At 39.2% G+C, this 14,854-nt stretch overlaps 1 protein-coding gene across 6 annotated transcripts in view; it reads right to left on the bottom strand.

Annotated features, from left to right (window-relative positions):
• Positions 1–14,564, bottom strand: part of 5-ht1 (serotonin receptor) — a 103,851-nt gene extending 89,287 nt beyond the window's left edge. For 2 of the 6 annotated variants that reach the window (XM_077400887.1, XM_077400892.1), the window contains exons 1-2: positions 14,353–14,554; positions 9,066–9,326 (exon numbers count right to left, since the gene is read on the bottom strand). The gene's annotated coding sequence lies outside the window, so the exon portion shown is untranslated. Of the gene's footprint in view, positions 1–9,065; positions 9,327–9,511; positions 9,671–9,781; positions 10,135–12,903; positions 13,473–14,352 lie in introns of those variants that run through there. The other 4 variants (XM_077400891.1, XM_077400890.1, XM_077400889.1 and 1 more) reach the window with 4 other exon arrangements.
• Positions 14,565–14,854: the final 290 nt, after the last annotated feature.

The raw sequence follows: 14,854 nt of genomic DNA, 5'->3' as shown, positions 1-14,854 counted from the left end.
TTTGATAAATGTCTCTTGATGAACAGTTACAAAAAGGAGATAAGATGCGTAATGTATATAATGTCAATCGAATCGTGGTAAATGTGTAATATATTTATTTATTTAAAAATTGTATCTGGTTGTTGGAGAATTAATTTTCTTTTTATAAATCTTAACAGTAAATCTATTAAAGTTAATAATACTCGCTCATTTGTCACAAATAAGGTAAACGAACGTTGCAATTGCACAATTTAAATAATTCTTCCATTGAACAAATTACATTCATGTTACAAACAGAAATCCTGTACGTCATTTTGAGATGCAAAATTAATGGCTCCAGCGAATTGACCCATAAATTTGCTTCGACATATACGTCGCGCCCTGACGATCTCGCTAAAAAGTGCAGTCCTGCGAAACACGACACAATTTTGCCGGTGTATATTGTCGAGGATGTAAGTTTCTTTCGTTTCGCCTGGTAGCGATATCTAAATCGAGCCAGTCCGGTTTCGCGTCGGTCGCTTCAACGAGAATATGGAACGACACAATCGTCATAATCTACACTTCGAAACAATCTCGTTTAGATGAAAGATGCAATTAACTCAGTAATGTCCATATCGGCAAAAAGTCTTTGCCGAAAGGTCGATAATAAATTGTCTATGATGGCCAATGTGGCATCACGTTGCAGGTGACATCGATCCACATGTTACCGGCAAATCGATTTTCCGAAAGCACTGCCTTGTCAAATTGCGCGAACGACACACCGGTGCATTTAACTCTCTCGCATATGATCGATGAATACATTCGGACGCGCCGCTTAAACGCGACCGAAACCGTGATGCCGAAAATCCACGGGGCTTTCGATCAGTCCGTCGAAACTGTACGCGGCACGATAATAGAGATTAAAAAAAAAGTAGATTATTTTATCCCAAAGTGACGTTAATTAAAATGTGCGTCAACGTCCGTCCATTCGCATGGATTTTGTTTCAGAAATTCAAACGTTCGTTCAATGGTAATGTACATATGTCGTATATAATAATAAGGTAGCGATGAGATGACACAACGGTAGTTTTTATATTGGTTTCTAATATTACGTGCATGAAGAATCTTATAAATTTTTTTTACGATATTTCTTATTTAAATATATATACATTTTATTCTGTATAAAACATTATTCCTTACGCAAAACATACAACAAAATTATTTTAATTATTATTTATGAAAGTACGATATATATTTTATTTACCAACTCAATAAACAGCACTTTCCGAGATATCATGTATTTTATTATGGATTTTTATAGATTTATGTATATTTTATGATAAATTTTTATATCTTATAATCTAGTAAAATCGTGTAGTGTCCCAGTTAGCAAATGCGATGTGTCGACGTTAGAACTACGGCCACTGAAAAAAATATCGCGCGCGGAATTATATCCGGTTTACAGAAATTCTAAAATCCGTCAATTGCGCGTGTTGTGTGAATGCATCGGCCGCGACGGATAATGTGCAGCTGGGCATGCAACTGTGTGTTGCATAACATACTGACGAGTGCATACGCGTGTATGTGGCAAATGCATTGTTATACCTCCGTATGACACAATTTCATCCAAATTCCAAAACCGAGCCACATGCATCGCGGTGCTCTGTTCTCAGTCGCACCTTCTATAAATTTATAGATTAGGCTTTATTAGTTTTCAAAGGCAAATTTCTATATCCGTCTCAAACAGAGACAGAGACCGCCAGCTGACACCTGGTGTTATATTATCTTGCCGTGGCATTGCCCTCAAAGAAAGAAAAAAAGGAGGCGAACGCTAAACTCAGTTCTCTCCTTAATTTCATTGCGCGTTCGTCGGTCGACGCTTCTCACTGACGTTTCTTTCGGCGAAAGCAATCGGAAACGTGTCATTAAAATGACATGACTCGCGCCGAAGATATGGTCGAGGGGAGAGAGGTATATCCTCTCAGAAGAGGAGCAGCCGGGAACAAGACTTTTAAGTCCTCCGGAGGAGACGGGGGAGGCGCGCACAAGAGGGAGAGAACAGTGTAACAACTTAGGGGAAAGTTATTCCGCCGGTGCCGGAGAACCTCTAATGAACTTCGAACTTTAATGACGGAGGCTGCTAAATCCCCATCTCGCTTCCGTTACAAACGCGATCTGCTGTGTCTAGGTGCGAACGTAAGAATTGATGTGTCGTCTTAAGACCGCACGTAATTTAAGGCACTTTTTTTAAACGGGATGTTACAGGACTTTGAATTGCCTATAAGTAATTTTCTTAACTAAAAGAAGAGACTCGTGTTTAACATTTTTAAAATAAATTTTCCGACGTGAATTAATTAACCGCGTGAAAGAACAAACAGATTAAGAAGTATGCGGAAAGAAACAATGATGTAAAAAAATCTATTTAAAAAATTATTTACATATGTAACTTTTTTTAAGGTTGGAAATAAAAAATTTTTATAATATAAAAAATGCGATAACAGTGCTGATAACATTTACATCGTACTTAATGTATTTTAAGAAACTCATAAGACATGTTATCATACATTTCGGTTTTTACTTTTTAAAGTTTTCAATAATATTTTTGAGTGCAAATGAAATTAGTGTTGCCAATATACCTCTAACAGCATCAGTATAGTGACGTCAGTGGCGGCGGCGGTATTCTGCAAAACAAACGTTACGACCATAGCCCGATTACACCGCTAGAGTCCATTTCGAGTTCCATTTTACATCAAAACGGCTTTACATGCGCGTACCATGATCCACTCTTAACTCAAAATTGACAAAAAAAACCGCATTAAATCTCTTTCTGGGGGGAAAAAAACCGTTCAATTGTTGCATCGCGGTTGCGCGCGAGCGGCGTGATTAGTTTTATCAATTAACGATCTTGGTGCGCAATCTCGCCGGGTTTTTTCCGTGAATTTTACAAGCCGCATTCATAACGAGATATACTCGACTGCGACAAAAATGGCGAGATCGCAAGCGAGAAATTATCGCCCACAATTATCGCATCGCACGTTGTGCTAATTCAAATTTTTTCTATACGCTAATTAAAATTCCTCATAACTGGCAGCACACTCTCTCACGTTACTCACGTACAGTTTTTTATTACACGGTCAGAGATTATTACGTACTTAATTTTTACAAGTTATCAAATGAACTTTACAAATTATGTATTGTGCCCGGGATCTAATTAGACCTGTACAATAAATGTACAAGAAAGAAAGACGTACAGCGAAATGATTTATAAATATTTCTCACATTTCGACAAAATCATGGTTTTAATAGACATTATTTATACTTCTCACATTATTATTGAACTAAAAAATTTAATAATTTTATTAAAATAAGTTTATATATAGGAATATTTCACTGTTTATTATTGTGCAATATTTCTTCTACTTTTCTTTCCATATTTAATTACGTTAAAATTGTATTACGTTAAAAATCACACATTTATGAGAAAAGTGTCTGATATAGATTGAGAGCTGTCCGCATGGTTTTTTTAATTCTGATACGTTCCATCTGCGGTTGTCTCGTTGCGTGCCTGCGAGCGAATTGAAGCGAATTGAACAATGCACGCCTATGGGAAAATACATCCGCGTAGAAACATGAAAATGTGATCGATGCAAAATGAGATCACGTGATAAAGTTTTACGCGGAGCTCGAAAGATTTTTGCGCGACACGCTGGAAAATCTAACTGCGAATTCGCGGAAGTCGAAAGAGTATACATTAAGGTATATCTCCGGTATATGTCCTGGGTGGCATTCGCGTGTCGTCATTGTCATCGTTATATCGTCGCTGTGCGCTTTTCCGCTTGTATTTTTTGCCACTTTTATTGGCGGAAGTGTCGAGCGCGCGCAAATTTCATCGCCATATGATTTGTGGAGGAGACATATAAAGGTGGTATGGCAATCTTAAATATATAAGGGGATATGGATGCCGCACTTTGCACTGTGAGTGCGTGGTACATTCTCTCACGTTTAGAATTCCGACTGCGTCTAGTCGAGGAAGCACGTTAATATTCTAACAAATGGATTAAGTGGCACATTTGCATAATACAGCGGTACGTTTTATACGTTCTCCTTGGAATAAAATCAGTTTTATTCTGCTGGCAATAAAAGAATTATGATCGGTTGATAGAAGCTCTTGGATGAGTATTTTTTAAATTCACTTTTAAATGCACAATGTCGCTTAAAAATTTAGGTTTATTTTCAGTTCTGATGTGCTATCCGCATCTGTAATTCAATGTTAAAAGATAATAATTATTTCTCATTATTTGAACGTTTTACAATGCATAAAGCTGTTGGTATCTTTAAAAAATTTAAGTAACGCGTTTTTAAACATAAATTAATAATTAGTTATCTCTCTCTTTCTTTTTTTCATGAAAATAATATTACATTACATTACATTTTCTCCTTTGAGGCAAGAAACTTCTGAAAACGTAGAAACGTAGAAATTCTTTTTAAATCTTCGCAAAGATATCGCGAATTTATTAATACATTCTTTATCCACTGCGGGCACGTATAATTCGTATTTTTTAAATTAATTTACGCCAAGATATATATATTGCCGCATAAATATGAAGGGTGCCTTCGTGCTGGATTTATTTATTTTAATATTAATGAAAAGTTTGCAATCGTCGTTTATTGAAATACGGCGTGAGCTTTGCGTAGGAAACCGATATCCACGAGAGACGGATGTCTCGTAATTATCGGTTAAAAATTATCGGTTAAACGTTCGCCAAATTAAATAGCAGCTCAACGTATTTTAATGCACCGTCGACGTAGCGATTAATAACAGAGAATTGTAAGTAATGGCGACGGCCCATCTCCGAAGCTACGGTTGATAAAGTTTCGCTGTATTCTCCGCCGGTGTGCCGTCCGGAAGGACGGAGCTCTTCCCAAGATTAAAAATCTCACACTACTTGAAGCGGTGGTATATACTTTACATCGCTTTACACGAAATAGAGGACGCAGCACGAGCGGCGTCTCTCCAGCGTCAGAGAAAACATCTCTCCCGTCGCTACTCTGTGACGCGTTCCCTATTCGGTTGTATTCAATTGGATCGGGTCGGTGTTGTCACACAGACCGTTCGAGTGTGACCCGAGGGTTTCGAGGATCCCAGGTTAGAATGTACAAGTAAGTGAAACGAGACAGATGAAGTGCCTGCTTTTCTGTTTAGAAATGCTGGATTTGTAAACTGAAAAAAGGATATTATTCGATCTGTATACGGCAATGAAATATAAATTCGCGTTACTGAATGTGAAAAAATAATTAATTCATGAGTGTCTTTCACGTGCAGTTCCTCTTAAAAGATTTATAGTCTGGGATGAAAGTCGAAGAGCATAATAATGTGGGACATGAGAATATTATTTATAGAAGGATAGGCACGAAGAGGAGTATGGGTAAGCGAAATGTGATGTAACGGAAATATGAAAAAGAGTAAGCTTTATATTTAGCTTTATTAAATAACATTAATTTAAACAGTGCTTTTCTTCAAAGTTTTTATGTAAATTTTTATAAATTATGATAGCAACAGAATTAAAAAAAGAAGTATATAGAGAGATAGAAAGACAGTAAAGAATACTTAGGCTAATAGTATTTTATACCCCCACGCAAGAAGCTCGAATTATTCTGTTAAGAAATAGAAATGAAATCAGGATACGAAAGATTCAATTTACAGCCGGAACGCCTCACTTTGTACAATCGCCCGTATCCGGTAAATGATCGAAACGGATGGAAAAAGACCTCAACTTCTCTCGCTAATTAAGTTACGAGATGCGCTTCTCGGTCCAGCCGACGGTTCCCTTACCCTTCTCCGCCCGAAACCGGAAAAGAGCTGTCGCCGATTATTTCCGTGAAGCGAAATGTAGGGGGCAAAGCCTCGATAATTAACGCACAAATTGGTTATATCGATCCTCGAAATAAACATCAATCAACAGCGAGTATTAACTTATCGGGATTAAGATAAATATTACATCACGATGTCGTTGCGGTGACTCGTTGACGCGCGTGATAATGACACAATGTCCGGCTTTGTATTTTCAACAGGAGTTAAAGTGCTCCTCGGTGACCCTTGTAGAAAGAAAATTAATGATGACGCGCGCGGATGAAGATAAAATATTCCTCTCTGTCTGTCTCGTACGTAACATCGCCGTCCAGGTGCTCTTATAATTTTAGATTGCTCGGTTTAGTCTGCAAACGCTGTGCGACTGCTTCCGACGACCGTGAGTGCAAATTCAATCGTCACGTACGACGGAGATCGTCCGACCTCGTTCTTTCGTGAAAACCGACTGAACCTGCAAATGCAAAAAGCCGTCGCGTCTGAATTATTCCACACCTTATGCAAAAGCGATTTAAGGTCGGAAAAAGGTGCAAAGGTCTGGTTAAAAATAGCCACATCGTAGTAACGAAGACCGGATATACGGTGAGATTATTCATGCCTTGTCGTCATGGTTCTTATAAACGACAAGTCAAAAGATAACTGATAAATTGTGAACGATCGAATAATTTTTTTTCTTACGAGAAAGATTATTTTCGTAGAACACGAAACGGAGATTTTTTTCTTCAATATAAGACAGATAATCTGCAAAGCAGTCTTTGAGTTGTTAAAGAGGATTGATGCAATTATTTCTCTCCCGGAAATCTGGCCGGTTAAAATTTAAATTAGTCGTACCACTCGCGCCATCCGCGAATTGCTCGATTTTTCTTTTTAAAGGAAGCACTTAGGGTCGATCGATCGGCTGTAAAAGCAGATGGGTAATCGCGAGTTACTTTCAACTATACTTTTCCGTAACAGCGGACTTCTCGAATACGTGTATTCAACAAGTTCCGTATTTCTCGCTACAGTAACAACAGCAGCGTCAACAAATGTAGCGCTAGCCGGGGTTACAATAACGTTACGTGGATTAGCGAGAGATTTATATACCCAGTCAGATTAATACAAAAAGCTGCCCGGAACGGGGATAAGCTTTGCACCTCTACGTCACGGCAGATACTTCAACCGAGATACATTTGTACCGCGTTGCATGCGGAAAAACTGGATTTCAAAGCGTGAAAAAGGTTCAAGGCAGTTTATTTTCCGCGTCCCCAAAAATTTGCTGCGCGCTTTTCGCAGCGCGTGTCAAAAATGTTTTCGACGTTGACGTCGTCCGTGCGTCTATCATTTATTACAGGCTGTAATAGCGTTATACGTATATGTAAAAGTCGAACCGCGTTCCATTATCTTTTTATAACGATATATACAAGTGTATAATGAAAGAAATATATACATATATCAGACACATACATTGTAATTGTTACACTTACACATTTTATACGTCGTGCCCCAAAAAATAACATTTTTTATAACTGATGATGCAAATCTTGTAATTTGTTTAATACATTCAAGAATACGTATCGCTGTAAATTTTTCCTGCGCATGCAAAGTTAATAAGGAACAGCGTTGAAATATGGGCGTAAAGTTTTAGATTTAACGAGATCGCGCACCGGTTATTGGCTTATCTCTTTGACTTTACTCTTACTTATTAACCGCACGCAGAATCCTCTGCCGCAGTGATGCAGGGAGGCTGAACGTGGCCGCGGGATCGGTAGAAAGTCAAATATAATATCAATCTAGTGTGAACGATTCGATCGTTAATCTGCCTAGACGATATTGACTATCGTATCCAGCTTCGCGCGAAAACCGCCGCACCGCGTACAAAAGATACGTGCGACCCTTATACATAAGCGAGCAGCTGCGAGATAATATATATTGACATTAGAAGATACTGGGCCACTTCTACGACGTTAGAATATTGAATTTCACGGGGATTGAGAGATCGTGTAGCCGCAGTCCGCAGTTGCTCTAATCGCGAACTTTCGCGCAGCGCGATTTAAGGGCGAGGATGATCGCATAATTTTCTATTCGCCATCAGCGGAACTACACGGGAAAGCATTCGCGGTAGATCGTCGGAATAATTCTAAAAATATATAGCAGTTGTGTATGGCATTTCATTGTTTGCCAAAGTGTATTGAATCGGGTTATTTGCGTAAACCGGATTTAAGCCGATCGCTGTTTGCGATGGTGAAATCCATTCCGCGCTGCAATTAATTCCGCATTGAAATATCAAGACTGCGACGTGTATTAAAACATAAACGCTGGAGGTAATAGCGGTATAAGGAATAGAAAAAATTATAAAAATCATGAATTATGTATAAATAATAATTACGTCAAATTATTTAATAAAAAATATCTGTATTTTGGATTGCTGTAATGTTGTTCAACATTCAACTGTACCACGAAATATGGAACAAACAGTTTTTTTTGTGTAACTGCACGCGCCGGATAAGCTACATGTGACAATTGACAATTTGATCAATTTCTCTTCCGCATCACTAATAAAATTCGTCAGTTCCCATCAGCGCACAGCGTTCACTATACATCAGGACGCTGCGCGCTGTCATCGTAGCACAATGACGCGCGGCGGTGCGTTGTAAACAACAATTACCAGTTCCGTTGCCCCTCTATTCGCGGCATTGACATCCAAACAACATTAAATGCAGTATGCATCGCAGATAATTACACGACCGCCATTATAGCGTGAGGTTGCTCCGAAAGTATTGTCGGTTTGCTGGTATACTATGGCAACAATCGAATCAACCACCATAAAATTGTACATGGAGACGTGATAGGAAATTTTAACGTGGTATATATCGTATTTCGCGAAATCATAAGACTTGTAATATTAGACAATGACTAGCAAGTTTGCGCTCATGTTAAGATAATCAATTATTTTGCTTGTTATATGGCTATGAGATAAAACTGGAATTTTAAACATAGAAATACGATCATTTCTCGATCATAAAAAAAAATATAGTTAAAATTTTGAGCTTTTGGTTCATATATAATTAAAATTCTGCTTATCACAATGAACGCATAAACGTGTGAGTATTCTTATTTGTTTTTATACGACTTTAATTTTATTGGATGCGTATATCTTGAGATTTATTATATAATGTATATTATATAACACCTTCTTCTCACCTCTATATTGCAAGTCTCGTAATTTTACGAAATGAAGTTCAAAAGAGAGAGAAGAACCTACCTGATGATCCACGATGCAATTTATTTCGCTATGTGCCGGAAATTTATCACAAGACTGTCTTCAGTGTTAACGATGCTGGGACATAACGACGAGACGGCGAGAATACCGCAGCGACGACGTTGTGCTCGATTTTCGCGCCGCGACGATGATTTGCAGCGGGTTTTCCCTCTGTTAGCGTGTTAGCATCTTGGTGACTCTCGCCGGTGCAGTAAATGATTAAATCACCCGGTCATTACAGCGGAAGAGGGAAGACCATGTGCGCTATTGAGTTTGTAATGTTTTCATCGTTTTAGTTAACGTGACTTGGATTTGTGCATTATTAGCGAGAGTGTGAGAGAGAAAGAGAGGAAGAGGGAAAAAGAGAGAAAGACATATATATATATATATATATATATATATATTTCTGCCGAAAATTGCATTAACGGTTATTTATTTCTAACGAATACTTAATTACGTCGGTCGATAATGTGCAACCGCACTCGCCAGTTAACGTAATTTTAGTTAAGCGCTACCGCCGCTGCGAGAGAAAAGGGCGGGTCCGGGAAATCTTTAATCCCCGCGTCGGCTTTCCAATTAGTCGCCCTGCCCCCTTTCCTCCTGTTGTTCTTTCGATATCGAAGCGAGAGAGAGAGAAAGAGAGAGAGAGAGAGAGAGAGATAAGGAAAAAGAGAATAAAAGAGAGAAAGGGAGATAGAAAATACCACGATGATTTGAACCTTCGAAAATTGCCAAGACTGCTATTTCTGTAGAATCCCGTATGCGTCCTTATATCTGTCTCCCTTGATAGGTCCGAAAGGGTGTCGCGTTAGTTGCTTGCGATAAGAAGATGGTAACCCCTTTCTATTGGCGACGAGCACAAAGGAGGATTGACGATCCGTGTTAACGACCCTTTCGGAAATTGCCGACATCGCGTGAAGCGTCGAAGGAAAATTAAACGGTCGCCGGGCCGAACCGACGTTTTTAGGGAAGGAACAAACAAAGCGTGTAACAGAACCCATTCTTGGATGATCGTCTCTTCGAAGGGAAACCAACTTTCGACGCTACTGCGCAACAAGGCCTCGAAAGTTGCCTGGTAAGCAATGTAGTTACAAGGGATCGAAAAAGAGAAAATGTTCCGTTAGAGAATTGCCCGAAAGATTGCTGGACATTGAAAAATTAATTAAGAGAAGGGATAAAGGATCTAGAAGAATCTTTTTAATAATTAGTCCTCAAAATTTCGGTATGCAAAATGACGAAAATAAGAGAAAAAGCGATTGATTATATCTACATGAATATCAATTTTTATGATTGTTTATTTTTTAAATAAATTACAGTTGAAAAAGAAAGAGAAAAATATGAAACATGAATTAAGCCTGCTACGAATTACCTGACTATTTATTTTCTAAGATTTCTTCTCACACACCCTTTTCGGAATTTGTAAAAGTTTCAAGTAGAAACATCGTGTTTGGTTGATCCTGTATTTTTAACTTTGTGTGATACACGTTTCGTTATTTTCTAAAAAGTCAAGTGTAAAAATTTTAAAGCAGTTCTAGTAGAAACTCGCTAGAAGAATCCTCGCTAAGGATGCTGAAGAATATATGTATATGCGTTAGGTTCACTCGAAGAGGTCTGTAATTTCTAAGTTTTCATAGCTTTTCGGAATGTTCGCTGCGATCGAAGAAGGGTCGCAAATCAGTGGCCAGTTCTCGGCAAGAAGAATGCGAATCAAATCTACCCGATGGAGCACGTAGCTCATGCCTCTTTATTTGTTTGAAAATTAAAGAATTGCTCTGGGAAAAGAGTGAGATTTTTTAATGAGAAATTATGAAGTATTTCTGCATCTTGAAATCACCGACAATTTTAAGTATGTTAAATTAAAAATTTCTATAATATACGTATAAAAAAGATACTATGTAAATGGCAATAAAAATAAATTAAAGTTTTTAAAGTTTTTTATTTTTATAATTAGTATTATATATATATAATACAATAATTTCTAATTAATAACAATAATTGCAATTGTAATATTTTATGATTGTTATTAAATACAATTGTTTTTAAAAATTTAATAATAAAGTGAAAAGTATAAAATAACGAAAAGTATTGGCGGCATATGAACTTTAATCTTTAACTATCCAATTTTTTCATAGCTTTCTGGAGCGTGCGGCTTTAAAGAGAATTCATGGCGGAGTTCTAAATGATAGAAAAATTAGTTTCACCCAGTGGAGAGCGTAACAGTTTGAGATTTTATTGTTCCCCGAAATCCATTCGCAATAAAGGACGTTACGAATCAGCGACGGGATTTGGGACGTGGGAGAAATACGGGTAGTACCGTCGAGTGTAAGCAATTCGTAACCGTTTAACTCGTGCAGTTTGCCAAGACACAAGAAGCGGCTAACAAAAGTTCTCGGCGCTGTAAAGTTAGGAGTGAGGTGTATTCGAAGCGATGCCTGAATACTTATTTTTTCTTAATTTTATAGCATAGTTGCTATTAAAAAAGAGTAGTGCACTTATTATTGAGGAAACCTTGAAAGTAGAAGTACGACTTTTCCTCGATCTGCAAAACAATCGGAACTCGATAGAAAAAAATTCTTATTCAGTTCAATTCTTATTTGTTGAAATTGGCACTGAAAAGAATGAGAATCTTGAACACTTTATCTCGAATAACTTAAATTTATGCAAAAAATATTTTTCCGAAAATTCGCAGAAAGTTCTTACCTATACTATGCATCCGATATCACTTAAGTTTCAATAAACACTTAATATCTAAAAGAAACGTAATGGAAAGAAGATATTAATTAAACCTCGTTATTTCTTGACAGCTACTTAACCATAGCTACTTAATCCTCCCACGTTATCAAACTTGGTTAAGAAACCCACGACCGGTCGACGGCAGAATTTTAAGCAGTGAAAGAAGGCGGTTACGGTCAGACCAATACGATTCGTAACTACTTATAATCTCCTTGGCGCACATTCGCGTCTTGTGAGAAATTTATTGATGACAATGCATTAAAAAGTACAAGTTTACCTATATTTAACATAGTAATTAGTTAATTCTCATCACTTTCTCTCAGACCCGAAGGATGATGGCGACGGGAAAACCGTAAGGAGCTTTTGTATTGTTTACTCGGTCAATTTATCGCACTCGCGGTTCGCTCCTCGAGTGTCAGCCTCGACAGTGAGATGCGCGCGCCTTAGCACGAGGCTCGGCCTTTTTTTAATAAATAAAACCCTTCGTGAGGAACGGACTAAGCCCCTCCGGGGTTGGTAGAGGACAACTGAGAAAAATTCAATTTGTCATCCCACCGCACCATTCCGCGAAATCGAATTTTTTTGTGCGTGAGACAGAAAGCACGAAGCAAGCGTGGAAGCACTAAAACACGTGAACGGAACTAAGACTGCCGCGAAATGAGAATCGTTCTCAAAACGTTGTTTTGTCATAGAATGTCATAGATTGATTTCTCAAAAATATTAATTAAACATAACTAACTTTTAAGCAATTCTTTCTGTTTTTTTTAAGTTCCATTTCTGGATAGCGGCAGCTTAATATCAGTTGAACCACGATTAATTTTAATTAAAGTTTATGAAAACGGGGCATTATTTCTCTTTCTCTTTCTCTCTCCTTCTAGCAAATCTTCTTATCGCGAAGCACCCTCATTCTTCGATGTCGATCGTGACTCTCGAAGGGGGCGATCGACATCGCCTGAGTTGGAAATTATCCTAAACCGAGAGGACCTTCATTTCCGTGGTATAATCTCGATCAATGGATAATATTCCGTAGTCGATTTGAACTCTCGCGAGAGAAGAGATCAAGATTTCGAGACTCGAGAGATTTCAAACTTTTCAATTTGTCTGATACTTATGTTCCGTCGATGGGCGATCGAGTTCTCGGTTCGGAGGTCGAGGGAGGTCGTCACGGCGAGTATCCACGATCTTGCGAGAGAAAGCGGGATAATCGCGGTGGCAAATATCGGAGGATGGTCGCGACGACTATGTTTGCTCCGCAGCCGTCCTGAGCCGCAAATAACAAGGAAGGTCGGTCGACAGGAACCAGGATCCCGTATATCCTTTACGATATTTCTGCTTTATCCTTTCTCTTTCTTCTCTTTGCCTCGTTTCCTCCCCTATCCTCTTTACTTCCGAGTAACAAACGCGCGTTGATGGAATAAACGCTCTTTATTTTTATCGCCGATTCGAACGGAGACGGGGAACGCGACTAGAAAAAAGGATCTCCGAAAGCGGACATGGCAATCTGCCATCGGCGACCGATCCGAAGATGTAAAATTGCAATCCGCGGTCACTGCACGTTCGTTTACCCGCGAGCAACAAGTTATACACCATAACCAGCAGCGCACAAAGAGAACGGGAAAGTGGACGGACGATCTCCATGTCCGTCGACCGTCTTTTTCGGAACGAACAAAAGTCAGCCTTAAAAAAGCAGGTTTCCCAGACTCGTTGATCAACGTTGACCGTGATTTAGTCGATTCTTTATTTTTCTGTAGATCGTATCGGTTGTAATATAGATATAATCTAGGCATGCTGTCAACGGGAATATTTCCCAAGTGCGCTAATCAACATGTTATTCAGCCCTCTTTGCAACATAGATGGAGTTGGGCCGAATTACATCAATCATGTAGGTCGAGTAAACTTGGCTCAACGATTGGCTATCTCTTTGTAGATTATAGTTCTATCTACGATATGAATAGAGAGAGAGAGAGAGAGAGAGAGAGAGAGAGAGAGAGAGAGAGAGAGAGAGAGAGAGAGAGAGAGAGAGAGAGAGAGAGAGAGTAAATTGACTTAACCGATATCAAAGCCCTAAGCGACGTTACTAGAATCGACCCTCAGTCAATCACGGTTTGCGTTAATCGACGTTGGTGAAACCAGCCCGTAGGAAATTTAGCCCTGGTTCTGCCAAATAACGCCTGCATCCACTGAACCCATATTCATACTGAAAGTTTCATTCATCTGCCTGAACAACAAAATAAGGTACGATTTTAATTTTGTAAACTAGATATACAAACGTATCGAGCACGATTAAATTTTTTAATTGATTCTAGAAACTTTCAGAAACAAATATAGATTTAGCGGATCGCAAACAGTTTTAAATAGGAAGAACAAAGGTGAAGAGATAATTAGAATGAAAAAGAATAAAACTTTTAAGTTGTCTCAGTCAATCTTCGCGATCGCATCAATCAACGCGCGCGTTTTAACGCACGCTCCGATCGAAGACATATCTCACGAGGATCTTTCCGGAAGAGCGTGGGAGAGGGGAGGGAAGATGAAGAAACGCGAGAGTCGGAAGATTTACCGGTGCACTCGTTCTCTCGCGAAAATAACGGGGGAAAAATTACGTAATCGAGCATGTAAGTCCCAAATTATTGCGCGCGTAACTGAGATCGTAAAATCATCACGTGGGTCGCGATTCTTTCGTCCGTTCGTTCGTTTGCGTTACCGATGTCCCACCGGTGATCGGCGACGGACAGTGGGCGATCCGGTGGTCCGGAGTACCGTGCCAGTACTGGTACTGTAGAGTTTGTTATCGAGTAGCGCGGCGCCGCGAGAAAGAGAAAGAGAGAGAGAAAGAGAGAGAGAGAGAGAGGCAAAGCGCCAGGGTGGTGGCAGCTTTGCTTGGCTGACAAGTAGATAGGACCGAGTACTACGCAAGCGCCGATTCAACCCTCCCCCGCTTCCGACGATCCACCTTACCTCCTGGATCCCCCTTGTACGCTCGCACGTCGCCCAAACCTTCATCCAGTCTTCCAACCCTCTTTCTCTCCCTCACCCGCTGGCTTTCTCTATACCTCTTCACC

The sequence above is a fragment of the Temnothorax americanus genome, unplaced genomic scaffold, assembly GCF_048541705.1.
Source record: "Temnothorax americanus isolate GAGA-0224 unplaced genomic scaffold, ASM4854170v1 Scaffold14, whole genome shotgun sequence".
In the NCBI taxonomy this organism is placed as follows: Eukaryota; Metazoa; Arthropoda; class Insecta; order Hymenoptera; family Formicidae; genus Temnothorax; species Temnothorax americanus.
This window is presented reverse-complemented; position numbering and strand designations above follow the sequence as displayed.